Consider the following 15,320-nt stretch of genomic DNA (forward strand, 5'->3'; position numbering starts at 1 on the left):
TAGATATTGAAAGAAACTTTCAAAAAATTATTTCAGCATTTGTTGGAAGTCTTAGCTCATTCTGAGCCCTAGCTTTTCTGACTCTGTTCTTTGGCAGTTCAAAGGCATCTACCTTTTTTGTCTCTTGCTCTTTCTGAATTTCAGCTTTTGCAGCTGAGCATTATTATTAATATAATATTAATATAACATTATAATATAACTGAGTGGTGCAGTGGGGCCTAGGGGTGGAGCTTTTGCCTCACTATCAGAAGGCTGTGAGTTCGATCCTAGGTAGAGGCCGATATTTCTCTTTCTGGGCACATATCTGCTGAAAAAAACTCCGCATTGGCAACAGGAAGGGCATCCGGCCAGTAAACCCTCAGCTCCATTCAGTTGCCCAGACTCCACCCTGCAAGGGATTATGGGGTCGTTAACAGAGGAGGATGATTATAATATAACTATTAAATTACATTATAACGATATTTCCTTATACTCCTTGGAGGATCCTGAACAGGTTCCAATATGCTCAAGTGGAGGCTCTTAGTGGATAACAACACTCTATGTCAATGTAGAGAGTAACAAAGCCTGATCCATCTGCTGGTATGTCAGCTACTACCAGAAACATGTACTGATAATGACTTATTTTTGGTGAAAGACAAAACCAAGAAGGTGGCTTCATTCTGGCAATTTAAAATTTGATCTAGACATAAAAAAGAAGTTGAGCCTTATCACTGGAAGGACCATTGTGTCAACCCTTTTTTGTTTTCATAGAAATTTCCTTTTCTTTCACGATCTCATTCAGGATTGAGCTAGCCTTCACTCCTAAGATTAATGTTCTCTTAACTTCTTTATCACACTTCTCAATGTCACCAAATCTTGAGCCCTGAAGAACAAAAATATCTACCATCTTTGCTTATTTGCCATCAACAGCTAAGCATACCACTTAATCTGATTGTCTTCTTAATGCCTAATATCAACACAGATATTTTTAACTTTCCTTTTTTTAATTTTATAATAAGATTGTCTTTATCTTCAGCCCGCATACCACAATCTCCTTGGTTCCAGCTGTTATCTGTCCCACTATGAAGAAACACCTGCATTCCCCTTTCTTCCTGTACCACTTTCCTCACTTTCATAGCAATGTGCATTTCTCTGGTCCTCGAGTCACAAGAAAAGTAGCACCATCGTGGAAGAATTCTATCCTTCCATTCCCCACCATCCAGTCAGAGCGGAAGAAGCTTCTTGGATGAGAAGCGAAACCTCTTCAAAGAAAAAACAAGAAAGCCCAGTTGCCTTCTGAAAAAGGACTTTGGGAAGAACCATAACCTATAGAGAATCTCTATAGGCTATCATGGAAGAAGATTATAATGGCAAGGAGATTTCAGATTATATTCTGTTTTTCATTGGGTGTTCCTGTATAAAACAGCTCCTGCTTTGTTTGTATGTGCCAAATCAGGTTTTAGGTTTCTAAAGAAAAGCTTCCCTTCTCCAGCTGCTTCTCCTAATTAAGTGTTTTTCTCATACAGCTCAGCTCAAGAGACTTCCTACTTTCTTTTAACTTCAAGGCCAATTCTTCCACAAGTAGGGTGTGATAAATGAGTCCATCATCACATAAACTTTTGATAACTACAAGCTGAGAAGTATAAGCAATAAATGCTTAATTAGAATAAGCGTGAGGACACTCTGGGAAATTCCTCCCCGAAATGAGTTCCAGCATAGGCCATTCTAACAACTGTGGAACACACGACTGGAATTCTCTAGGGATACATTGCTTCTGTGTGTGAAAAGGATGCAGCTCCCAACAGCCGAGGAATATAAAATACACTCCTGCATTTACACTCTTTGCTTGGCATTTATTGTGTCTTATGTTTTATTCCCTTGTCTGTGAATATCTCCAGACTATGTTACAGAGGGTCAAAAATATGGCATGATGATGGTGCAGAGAAAGTTCCACTTTTTCTTATGTGCATTGTATGTATGTTGTGACACATACACACAGTCAGAACTTCAATTGCATGGGTACGGCTGCCAGCCTGCCTATTTTGACTTTCCCTGTGGGTCGAGGAGATTCCCTCCTCTGATCAAGCAAAGGAATCAAGGAGATTCCATTATCTCCAGCAGCCAGAGCAGAAGTGGATACACATGCATAGATCTGGGGTGGCCAGATGGGGGCGGCAGTACCCACTGCAGGTTGCAGATTCTCCATGTGACAATTAGGGTGTGTCAAATTTTTCATCTTTCAATTTCCAAACCTTACGGGTGCTCAAAAGTTATGACATGCCCTGGGGATTGTAAAGATGTTTTGGTTACTTTAATGTAATTTAGATGCGCTTGGTACATAACTATATAAATATCTTTTTAACATTTTGTTTGCTTCATCACATCATGACATAGAGGCTCACATGGGAGGTTTTGGTCCATTTTTGAGAGAAATCCTCACTTTCCTGGATGGCTGGATTACTGGCTTTCTTCCTGTGCCAGTGATAGGCTGACATTGAAATGAGTCTTGTTGTGGGACACATCTGCAAGAAGCAGTTAGCAGGTGAAGGTGAGTACACAGGGAACCACAGCGAAGGCATGCAGCAACCATTAGTAAAGCAGGAGCTTAGCTTGAAGAAACCAACCTACGGTCTACCCAGAAATGCTCTATGTATGGATGCTAACCAAGGTTACATCAAATATTTCCCTCAATAATTCAAAAGTCTTAAGAAATTAGCTACTAGTGCACCATACAATATTGTAAGATATCAACTGTTTTTAGAGCAACTATTTGGGAAATGCTGAGCAAGCAGATAAAAGTATAACTGATGTCAAAAAGCCAACACTGGCAACCTAAGAAATCTGCATGGAAATAGTCTCTTTTCTTCCAGCTAGAAGCCTTGTTGCAAGACAATGTCTGTAGGACTGTAGACTTTACATGGAAGAAGGTTTTTTCTTAGATAACCTAACAGAGTCAGTCTGGAGGATACTCTCAAATCAAATGCAGCATCTCTCCTCTGCTTCTGCTGATATAGACAATACAATCATGTTCTGTTTTAAAGCCAGACATGAATCAACCTCCAGTTGACTTTTTTTCCCATATATATTATGATTAGATTGGGATTTTTTTGTTTAATATTAGATATTTGGGTCATCTTTTTTCCTTTTTTCGTACACAATTGTTTTCCTTTTTTTGGTGGTTGTTATTAGTGTTGGATGTATGTTTTTCTGGGTTTTTTTTCTGTTTTGCATTTTATTCTTGTTGATAAAACATAATAAATATATAACAACAAAGGCAGGAATAAATCTAGAAGGGAATGGAGCACCCAGAGTTTTGCTATAATCGTCTTTTCAAAATAGGATGCTTGGGTATAGGAAAGATTCTTTCAGAAGGCAAGACAAGAAGCAATGGTTGGAAGGAAGGTTATAACAGCATGTAATTTAAAATATATAGTTTTTAACAGTTTTGAATGGCCCAAAGAATATATCCTAGCCCTATCAGTGTTGGCCTTGTATTTTATGTCTCTCCACCCCACCAGTTATGAATTGCATGTATTGCTTCTGAAAGCCATATACGGCGCAGAGTGCTGGCCGACGACCAAAGAAGTCGAAAGCAGACTCCAGACAATGGAGATGCGAATGCTCCGATGGTCGGTAGGCCTCACCCTACTCGATCGCGTCAGGAATGAAGAAGTGCGCAGACGGTTCAACGTCGTGCCCATCCCCACGGTCATGAGGCAGTCCCGGCTACGATGGTTCGGCCATGTGAGTCGCGCCAAGGAAGAATCCATCATCAAATCTGCGATGAAGGTGATTGTCGGAGGAGCGAGACCGCGTGGTAGACCTAAGCAACGCTGGATGGACACGATCAAGACCGATCTAGAGATCGCGAAGGCAGACCCGACATACGTGGCAGACAGAGAGGCGTGGAAGCAGTACTCAAGGACATTAGCGGACCTCGCCAGAGCGCGAGACAAACGCTGAAGAAAAAGAAGAAGAAGAAGAAGAGCTTCTGAAAGCAAACAAGCAGTATCTGTATCTTATCACTAGATGGCAAAATTCCCCACAAAACTACAAGATTTAGAGTCTCTCAACTCAAGTTTTTATCCTTTTATCCCTTTTAAGTTGTAGGGACATCAATTATCAGAATTCACCAGCCAGCGTGCTAGCTAGGGAATTCTGGGAATTGAAGTAAATACGTCTTAAAGTTGCCCAAGTTGAGAAGTGCTGTCCTATAAACACAGAATTTCAGGAGGTGATTTTGAGACTCTCTCTGTCCCTTGCCAAACTCCATAAAGCATTATGTACTGAACTTTCACCTGGAGAAAAAAAATATTTATTATAAATAAACCAGGTATTTTGAAACAGAAGGAAGCTTCCATCATCTGGCACTGAGTTTAATAGCTTCCAGATCCCCAGCAGTGAGCTGCATGGATGGCCCATTATATATGATGCTCACCGGCTTGGGAAAAGCTGCATATAGAACTGGTATTTTTACCATCACGTTTTTAAGCAGACTGTCCTTTCCCTTCAATACAGAAACTGAATTAGCCCCCAAGTTTTCCTAAATTCCACTAAGTATCCACAAACATGATTGCATGTTTACAAGTGAGGTATTAATGCTTGCTGCAGTGGGTACTATACACAAGGCAGTGGGAACAAAATGTGAAGATTTAGACTACGGAATTTCATATGCTGAATCCATATGGCCATATGAAAACACACACACACACACACACAATCCATACGGCTCAACAGCATAACTGTGAGAGGAATCTAAATGTCCCAGTGGACAGCCACTTAAGTATGAGCCAGCAATGTGCTACAGCTGCCAAAAAAGGCAATGCAGTCCTAGGCTGCATCAACAGAGGGATAGCATCAAATTCGTGGGAAGTGTTAGCACCACTCTATACTGCCCTAGTGAGGCCACATTTGGAATATTGCATCCAGTTCTGATCAACACACACACACAAAAAGATGCTGAGACCCTAGACAGTGTGCAGAGAAGAGCAACAAAGATGACAAAACATCTGGAGACAAAATCATATGATGAGCAGTTAAGAGAACTAGGTATGTTTAGCCCAGGGGTCGGCAACCTTAAACACTCAGAGCCACAAAGGTCCTAACTGGAAGCTCCCTTCAATTCTGGAGCTGACCAGACTCTATGGCGGTTCCCCCACCATAGAGTTTCCTCCTGGCGCGGCGTCCTTTTTCCTCTACCTGTCCTAACCAAAAGCCCTATCAATTGTGGAGATGACCGGCAACAGGGAGCTGCAGTAGAGGGATGAAAGAGCCACATGTGGCTCCAGAGCCGCAGGTTGCTGATCCCTGGTTTAGCCTAATAAAGAGAAGGCTTAGGGGAGATCTGATATCTTCCAATACATAAAGGGCTGTCACTGGGAATACTGGCAGAATAAGAAGTAATGGCTGGAAGGTCATCAGAGGGGGACCCAAGCTGGAAATAAGGAGGAATTTCCTGACAGCCGGCATGATTAATCAATGGAACACCTTGCTTCCCAGAGTTGTAGGTGCTCCATTGCTGGATGTTTTCAAGGAAAGATTGGACAACTATTTGTCTGGGATGATATAAGGACTACTGCTTTGTCTAGGGGGTTGGGGTAAAACCCCTCTAAGATCTCTTTCAGCCCTATGATTTTATGATTTCATAGACATACCCAGAAGTGATTCACTATTGTTTCTTGTGCTGTCCCAGCCAGTCTATGGGAATTGAATAGTTACTTAGGAATTATGAGCTGTCCCCTTAAGGGAATGCATCATGGTAAATGTAGTTAAGGTATCCTGGGAAATATAGTCCATGTCATGTGGCCACATCTGTAATCCTGATTGGTCACTGAACTGACCCTTTGTTGGGATGGTGGGAGGTCCCATCATTCTCTTGCCTGAACTCAGCCTCCTTCTAGCATATCTACCACGATGGGATGAAATATGGGATAGAAAGATCACTATCATTTTACACTACGATTTCAACTATGCAAAGAATTGGACATTAGATGCATCTTGACATAACTGTGAGTTATCTTGAGGATACCTAATATAATCCAATAAAAAGAAACTTTGTATGGAATAGTTTGTAGAGTTATTCTATCTGTCTTTATATTCAGCAAGTGAATCAAAGGACAGAATATTTCTTCTGGAGTGACTTTTCAATGTTTCAGTCTAACCTTATGGATTCTGGTCTAACTCACCTAGGGTTTCAAAGTTCAGTTAGACAAAACTAAATATTGCCACCTTCTGCGACAAGATCAAAGGAATTCATGTAGATAACATGCTGTAGAAAACCTCCAGTCTTTGCATATGTGATGGGCAACTTGCTGAATCAGAGGAGAAACTGGAAAAGGATGGTGGTTTCAGCCCACTGACCAGTCTCCAATAACTTGTTCTACCGTACAATTTTTTTCTTATTCTGGTAGGAAAGGATTAAAACCTGAATTCCTGAGGTGAGCCACTGTAGTGGGATGTTCCAACTACAAGAAAATTTTCAGCCATTCTATGCATAATATTATTGCCTTGTATTGGAATATTTTTATAGCCTGAGCTTTATCACCAATACTCGTATATATTACAGAATGGCTACTCAAGTTGATTTTTGGCTCATGACAACTGAACTCAAAAATCTCTCCCAGTATTCCATGTTATATGCACATACATATACATAGGGCACAGCTGACCTAATTAATGATTAAGTAGATGACTTTGACTCTGGATAATCCACCAGGTCTTTAGTTGGCAGAAAAGTAGGTCAGGGTAACATGTGCTGTCCCCAGTGTGTTAGATCTGTGACCCTCCTGGCTAATTAAGGTCGTGGGGAGAGTGCGCATGAGTGAGTCTGGGTGGTGGTTAATTCCTCCTTGAGAAAAGAAGTGGTCTCACCAGCTCTTTTAAAAAATGGTGGTCTGCCCCATCCTCAAAGAACCATTCATTGCTCAACCCAGGAAGCCTGGACAGCTTTTGTTCTGTCTCCAATTCTCCTTTTCTGGAGAAGACGGTTGAGACAGTGGTTGCATGGCAGCTTCGGATAACCCTGGATGAAGAGGATTATCTAGACCCCTTTTTAGACCAAGGTTTGGGACTGAGATGGCATTGAATACATTTATGGATGGCCTTTGGCAGGAACAGGATGGGGGTAGTGCATCCATCCTGACTTTCTTGACCTCTCAGCATCATTCAATTTCATTGCTCATGGTATCCTTTTGTGTTGGCTTCAGGAATTGGGAGCAGGTGGCACTGTATTGTGCTGGTTCTCTGCCTTCCTCTAAGGCCAACCCCAGTCAATATTCACGTGGAGGGGGATCCAGCTCACAGTTCAAACTTTGTGGGGTTCCTCAGGCTTCTGTTGTTTTACATTTACATAAGACCATTGGTGAGAAGTTACATCAGTTGAGGTGAGACGTCATCAATACGCAGATGACACACCCAGCTTTTTATCTCTACCCCAGCCCTTCTGAATGATGCTATGAACATCCTATCCCAGTGGCTGGAGGATGTTGGGGACGAGATGGGGCAAAACAGCTCCAACTCAACCTTAGCAAGACTGAATATTTGGTCCCTCTGGACCATCTTTAGTTCTGGATGTGGTTGCACTACCCCAGACGAATCCCAGACAGCACAATCTGGGGCGCCTGGTTCTTTTGGTCTACCAACAGTCCACCCATCGCCATGATAGTTAAGGCTATCCACTTGATTGCTACACCTCTGTTTCTTTACCTTTCTCAAGATATTGTAGCTCTTCTAAGAGAACTGCAGTAGTGTCTGAATAGGACTTTATATACCAAATATAAAACTTTACTAACTCCATAGGTATCCAATACAGTTCTTTCAGCACAAGACAGGTTCCCCATTCTTATGACCCAATAGACCTTGAGAACAATCAACCAATGGAACAGCTTACCTTCAGAAGTTGTGGGAGCTTCATCACTTGAGACTTTCAAGAAGAGATTGGACTGCCATTTGGCAGAAATGGTGTACGGTCTCCTGCTTGGGCAGGGGGTTGGACTAAATGACCTACAAGGTCCCCTCCAACTCTGTTAATCTGTAATCTGTAACCTCCCTTAGCCACTCTCCTCCTAATATATTGCACTTCAAAGCAAACATTCTTACCTACATCAGGTGAGGAACACAAGACTGAAGAAAATTGAATGTAGGAATACAAGAAGTTACCCGATATCATCTTTTGTTAACAAGTATGTATTACTAGTTAACTTGACATGTATTTTCAGTTCAGTTTGCCTCGGGATCATAATCATGCTATTTTGCATGCAACACATTAGCTACCTTTAGGGAGTTTCCCTTGTCATTCTCATTTTGATATGGAGTTCAGGAACGGTTGGAGAATATAAATAAAAATTAACTACGTGATAAATGAGTATCGTATAAACCATAATAGTGCAAATAACATTGCTGTTAATTGATTTCTGAAATTTGGGACAGGTAGTCCAAGTCATAGCGATGCAACACATTTCTCGCCACCTAGTATTTTTTAATTAAATTTAAATATTTGTATAGAGAGGTGAGTTATTAAAATCCAGTTAGCGGAAGTGCTATTTAATTTTGAATTATTTCTTCATAAGAGTTCAAATGGTGGAAAGAAACAGAATTGAAATTAATGACAGTAATTAAGACAAGTGTAAACAATTAATAATATAACACACTCAATTTTATATGCAGAGCGTGTAATGTTAACTGCAAGCAAATGTAACATTGAAATGTCTGTGGATTCAAGGAATCTGTCCCCAAATATAATATTTTCTCTTCTTATAAGGCTATCTTAAAAGACTATCATTTCAATATGCTTTTCATCCCACTGTTATTGATAATCTTGGATCGTAATCCCAGTTAACAAAGTGCCCAAACTTTTGTTAAGGGCAAAACAGAATGATTTGAGAAATACAAAGCTATTATTCCCAATAAATAAGGGTTCCTCTAATGTCAAGCACAATTTGTTTCCTTGACTATTCCACATTGGCAAAAAAACTTATAAGGCGGGGTCTTATTTTTGGGGAAACACGGTAGTAACTATGAAATTTGTCATTGTTAGGAAGTTTCAGTACAATTAGATAACTCCTTGGCCAAATCTCTGTTCAGAAAATCATTGAATCAGTGGTCTGCCTCTATCTGTGTCAAACATTTTTTGAAAAAAAGAACTTTGACCATGCTGGCTCATCAGTTGAAGGGGACAGATCCTCTAGTTGTTGAGCCCTGTTTTGGGAAGGGGGTTGAATTAAATGACCTTCAAGTTCCCTTTCTTCCCATGATTTTTGAATGCAGGGAAATTAGAAATTAGGCAACCAAAACTTTAGCATATAATGGAAATGATGGGTTGAACTGGATTCCGCCCCCCCCCCCTTCCACAAATGAATGGAAGAGCTTGTCCTCTCATTACAAAAGAATTTGGAGTTGATTTGGGAAGGTGGGAAAGAGATGGGAAGGAAGGGGCAGCTAATGAGGGCGTGGGGAAGTGATTGCAGTGTTGGGAACCAACTCAAAGCAACCCCACTTGTAGCTTGTTGAGTAGAAGATGGGAGAGAGAGGGTATAATCAGTTTCTATGTCTATGGAGATTCTCAATCATCCAGGCCATGGTTGTCCCAAAGGTGCTTTTTTTCAAGCAGCAACTGGACTTTCTGGTTTTTCTTTGAAGATGTTTCACTTCTCATCCAAGACGCTTCTTCATCTCTGACTGGATGGTGGGAAACGATTTATGCTCCTTGCAGACAACTGGTCATTTGCACCCTTTTAGAGTCGTTGAGGACACTCTGAGGTGTATCTCTGTCCTCAGGGTCAGCTGAGTAGTGTCTGCATCTCTAACTGAAGTGCAAATGGTTCCTGTGGTCTGCAATTTTCCTGGAAATCAGTTCGGACCAGAGCAGGTTCTGACCAGTTCTGGAGAACCGGTAGCGGAAATTCTGAGTAGTTTGTAGAACTGGCAAATACCACCTCTGACTGGAGATTTTACAGTATCCTTCCCCTGCCACGCTCACCAAACCACGCCCAGAGAACCGGTGGTAAAAACATTTGAATCCCACCACTGGTTTGTATTACTGCACACTTTGAAGGGTTTCATCCCAAAGTGCATAGCTGAATGTCGAAGGAGACTCTCAGTCATCCAGGTCATGGTTGTCTCAAAGGTGCTTTTTCAAGAAGCAACTGGACTTTCTTAGGTTTTTTTTGAAGATGTTTCACTTCTCATCCAAGAAGCTTCTTCAGTTCTGACTGGAGGGTCGGGGAATGAAAAAATGCAAATGACCGGCTGTCTGCAAAAAATATAAATCCTTCCATCCCTCACCTTCCAGTCAAAGCAGAAGCAGCTTCTTGGATGAGAAGCGAATCATCTTTAAAGAAAAACCAGAAAGTCCAATTGCCTCTTGAAAAAAGGCACATTTGGGACAATTGATTTCTATCATTCATGGAACTCCTGCTGTGTCTGCTTATTGGCCTCTCCTATCTTGAAGGACTGGCACAGAAGAAGATGACACAGTGGGCATTTAAGGGATTCCAGAAGGAAAGTACTAAGCAGGAGGTAAATGCCAGGAGAGGCTGGTTGTGACTGAAAGTGCCCCCTTCTTGCGCTTCCCAAACATCCATAAAACAGATTGTTGGAGGATTTTAAGATTAAGGGGCAGCGTGCAGTGGTGGGATTCAAAAATTTTACTACCGGTTCTGTGGGCATGGCTTGGTGGGCATAGCAGGGGAAGGTTACTACAAAATCCCACTCCCTCCCCAGCCCACTAACCTGCTTTCCAGCTCCGTTTTCCTGTACAGGGCAACAAAAGAAGACCCAGCTGCTTAGCTGGGACTCAATGGGAGGCAGAGAATAGATGGGGTTGGTGGGGCCAGTCAGAGGTGGTATTTGACAGTTCTCCAAACTACTCAAAATTTCTGCTAACAGTTCCCCAGAACTGGTCAGAACCTGCTGAATACCACCTCTGGTGGGGTGGGTGGGAAGCTAATTTTATACCAGTGTAGTTAAGAGGGATTTAATTCTCACTGGTTCATTAATTGGGGACATTAATTGGGCACAGTTGTGGGAACAGGGGACACAAGGCTTGTCAAGGCTTGATGAAGATTAAGTGGTCTAACTCGGGGGTCTCCAACCTTGGCAACTTTAAGACTTGTGGACTTCAACTCCCAGAGTTCCTCAGCCAGCAGGTTGGAGACGCTTGGTCTAACTGGAGGAATTTTTCACCCAACTTCCTCCTCACATGCACCAAAAGCTGGAATGTTTTCTGGTGTGCTGCCTAGCCAAGGTAGAAGAAGGCAGTGAGCAATCTTCATGTATATGCACCAGGATGAAGATTTGCCCAGAAAATTATACAATGCAAAAGGAGGCCCCATGTATGTTCAGCAGAGATGTCATTTAAGTTCCTATCCAAAAAAAAGGAAAAACATGGAACATCTTTCCTTGTCATCTCTCCTCCATGGAGCTACGTTGGAAGCATTAAGAAGTGACCTTCTTTGGAGAAGCTCCTTTCTAGGTAGAGAGCAGGGCTACCTCATCAGCAAAAGTTAGCTAGGCCCAGTCGATCTTACCTGTCACTGACTGCACAGTCCTATCCTTGGAACTTTCTTATCAATGCTGTGGAAGTATTTTCTGTTTTCTTCCAGGACGTTTCTCAAAAACTTAGCATTACAGACCTGGGATCTCCTGGTGGTCTCCTACCTCACGCTATTCAGGCTTTTGCTTTCAGCTAATGTCTTCATCACTTAAAATCAGCCAGGATTTTTCATGTTCTCAAGAAGGGCTGCTTTCGGTTATTGGGCTTCCTTACAGGCCAAGGATCACCAGATGATCCCCAGCCCAAGTGCTAACGGGGCTTAACCTGATTACATTTGGATGTTCTCGAGAGCAGTCCAGCCTTTCCGACTGGAAAGGGCCAGGTGGTGGCCAGGTGATCGGCTCAGGGCTGCCACCTCCCAAGCCTTGCCGGGCCCGCCGGGCTCAGCCAACGTTGCCTTCCGCCGGGCACGGCTCCTCCATCGGCAAGCGGGGAACAGTTGGGGAGTAGGGAGGGGGGGGGACGACGACGCCGGTCGCCTGGGCCCAGAGGAGGTGGGGGCGAAGGCGGGGAATGGGGAGGGAAAAGCCGGCGCCGGGCTGGCAGAGATGGTTGCTTGCCGCTTGGAAGAAGCGGAGGAGAGGGTGAAGCTGGCGGAGAGAGGAGAGGGTGAGTTGGGCGCCCCCTCCGCGGGGACCGGCCGCGGTCCCAGAAGAAGGAGCAGCATACAAAGGGCGGGAGCCCGGGATGCCCTCGACGAGGAGGGCAGGGCAGGGCAGGGGGCCGCGGGATGGAGCGTGGAGGGGTTGGTGGTGTTGGGGAGGCGGCAGGGCTGGCAGCCGGAGCCCCGCAGCGGGGAACGAGGCGAAGAAGCCCCCGAGCAACCAAAGACCGCGCTCCGCCACCGGGATACTGCAGAGGACGATTCCCTCAGGAGGGCTGGCATCGTCCCTCCGCCTCTCCTGCCGCCTCTCCTGCCGCCGCCGCCGCCTCAGCAGCAGCCGCCGACCTCGCGCGGCGGTCCTTGGGGGCGCTGCGGAAGCGACGAGCAAAGCGGCCGCCTGCCAAAGCGCCCTTCCCGGCTCGGCAGCTGCAGGGGGACGGCGCCGCCGCCGCTTCTTCTTCTTCTTTCCCGCCCTTCCCAGTGGCTTCCTTGAAGCTCTGAGGAGGCGGTGTGTTTGTGTGTGTGGGGGACGGGGGACGGGTATGGGGTCTCCCCGGCCGGCCCTTTTGCCGGAAAGTTACTTTCTTGGAAAATTCCTGCCCTGAGGGCGAATTGTGTGTGACTGGGGTGGTGGGGACGGATCGCCGAAGCTCCCTTTCCCCTCCGTCGTCCCTTTGGTTAAGGTTGGGTCGAGTCCCCGGAGGGGATGGGCAGAGCTTCCACGGCCCCGCGAGAGACGCGACCCACCGAAATGCTTTCTTTTCTTTTCCTTTCCTTTCTTTCTTTTTTTTTTTTTTTTTTGCAAACGAGCACTTAGCGCCTCCTTTTGACCTCTCCCACCTCGGCGTGTGTGTGTGTGTAGGTGCGCGCGAGCGCGCGTGGAGAGCACACCTGCGCTAGAAATGGCCCATAGTCCGTCGGCATTTAGGGAGGCGGCTTGGGTAGCCGAGATGCTTTAAAAAAAAAAAAACTTCTTGATCGAAGAGGCCTGGGGGGGCGGTATGTGAGACTCTCCTGGCGACCGGTGGGACCACCTGGGATGTTGGACGCCGACCTTGTTTGGTGTCAAGTCGCTAAAGCAGATTTTCCTCTTCTGGGTTCCAAAATTGTGGGGGTTTCCTTTGCCCTGGCTGTCCGGCTCTCACTGTACCTGGGGACGGTGCGGACGTGGCTGTGTTCCTCGGGGCTCAATGATTGTGGGGATGGTTGGAGCTGGACAGAATGTCTTGCCTTTCCCAATAACCCGAACAAAGCCCACACCTGAAATCGGGCTACGAGAAAGAAAGAAAGAAAGAAAGAAAGAAAGAAAGAAAGAAAGAAAGAAAGAAAGAAAGAAAGAAAGAGGGGGAAAAAAGGGATCAGCTGAGAAGCAGCCCCCCCCAACCCTGGTCTCTCTTTGACAAGTCCTGCAGTCTCTTTCCTACCAGAAAGGCATGGATTTCCCCATATCCTTGGAAAGCCAAGTTTAATGTAATGAAGCCAGAGATTAATTAACCTCTGATGGAGCTGGTCTTCCAAAAGACTTGAAGCCTGTAGGCATGTCAGGATCACCTTTGGAAAGGGGCTGTTCCCAAAAGCCCAATGAAGATTGTTGAGCAAGTTTTCTAAATATATACATATATATATATATATTTCTAAGGATCTGCATAACAGAGCTGCAAGACTCAGAGGAATCTTCTAGGTAATGTACAATTTTAATAATTTGCACTTGCGTAGGGGGCCTAGAATGGAATCTGGAAGGGTAATATATAGGTGATTAGTATTCTGGAGGACGTTGTACCTGTAGGACTTGTATATGTGTGCATTTTTTCAATGCAGCAGCTTACTTACTATGCGTAGTGCCGTATGTGAGGTGTAGTAAAATTACAGTGTACTCTAAGGCTGCCCCATAATTTAGCCACAGAGCTAAAAAATCTATTGGAAGATCTTGTCTGCTGGGTGTTTTGAAAACTGAAAAAGAACCTTAAAATTTCCTGAACGGATGTACAGGCTAATGCATTGGATAGTTATGTGCATGGGCTGTTTCTCTGAAACTGTAAGAAGTTCAGCATCTGTTGAGAAAGTGCATAAAATATGTTAAAATGTCTGTTTTACAGTGTCATTGAGAAATATTCTCAAAATTTTGCTACAGCAATTCTAAAGTAGTTTTTTATTCTTTAAGGATTCATAGCTGTGAAGGGAGCCTTGTTTTTAATTTCTATAGATGAGTCTTTCTGTTCATGTGAGGTTTTACTGGTAAGCAGCAGTTTTTCTGCATTAATGGCTCTTCTATTTATTTCTATTCAGAAGGAATAAACCCCACTGAAGTTCATTGGGTCTTTAATACCTAAAATTGCAGCCACCTTATATCAAAACCTTTTTACTTAATTAGCCCCAATTAATTTAGCAGAATTTAAATTCTAAGTGGACCTAGAGAATTGCATTGTAAACATCTATATGTTAAATATGCGAAGAAGGATATTGTATATTTTCTATAAGGGTTCTGTCAATTCTCCCTCAATTTGCCAATGAATGATCAGAATGGAAAGTTATGCCCATAATAAAAAAAATACCGGTACCTGCATAACTCATAGAAATAACTTTTTTATTCTGCATAACTCATAGAATAACTTCATTCAATACATTTTTTCAGTTTGAGCACAGTGCTACAGCACTCACTTGTACTGTTTAATGCACTTTGGCTTGATCATTTCAGGCAATCTCTCACAGAGGAAATAACAGCAGATATGAAGGGAAGTTATTAAAAATAATAGAGTTACTTTATAATAGAATTCATCATTATATATTTCTGACTTGGTGAATTTTCAGGGCCAGAACCTGTTTTGTCTCAGAACCCATTTTGGCTTTTGCAGACAGACTTGCATGTTTTAATCATGATAAAGAACACATAAAATTGCCTTCTGTCAGTATTTTATTTTTTCTAAAACATATTTTGATATTATGTAATAGAAGGCCAGATTGATATAGGAGATAGTTTTAATGTTATCATCTTTACTTAAACATTTCTATATATCTGCCAGAGAGGAAATTTAGATACTATTCATACATCATGAATTGCAATGTGTAGGTCAAAATGTTGAAATAATAGGTTCTCAAAATCTGAAAATATACTTTATAAATTAGAGTCTTATATTAATTGGATCTGTTCGAATGCTTCTGCATTTCTATTAAACTACAATTATATTT

General features: G+C 43.2%; 1 protein-coding gene across 4 annotated transcripts in view; it reads left to right on the plus strand.

Annotated features, from left to right (window-relative positions):
* The first annotated feature begins 12,050 nt into the window (after nucleotides 1–12,050).
* Nucleotides 12,051–15,320, plus strand: part of MPPED1 (metallophosphoesterase domain containing 1) — an 81,334-nt gene continuing 78,064 nt past the window's right edge. For 3 of the 4 annotated variants that reach the window (XM_087969468.1, XM_087969471.1, XM_087969470.1), the window contains exon 1: nucleotides 12,051–12,139. The gene's annotated coding sequence lies outside the window, so the exon portion shown is untranslated. Of the gene's footprint in view, nucleotides 12,140–12,996; nucleotides 13,816–15,320 lie in introns of those variants that run through there. The other variant, XM_087969469.1, reaches the window with a different exon arrangement.

This window comes from Notechis scutatus, chromosome 6 (genome assembly GCF_049901735.1).
Source record: "Notechis scutatus isolate UNSWTSFEM ecotype Mainland chromosome 6, rNotScu1.2, whole genome shotgun sequence".
NCBI lineage: Eukaryota > Metazoa > Chordata > Lepidosauria > Squamata > Elapidae > Notechis > Notechis scutatus.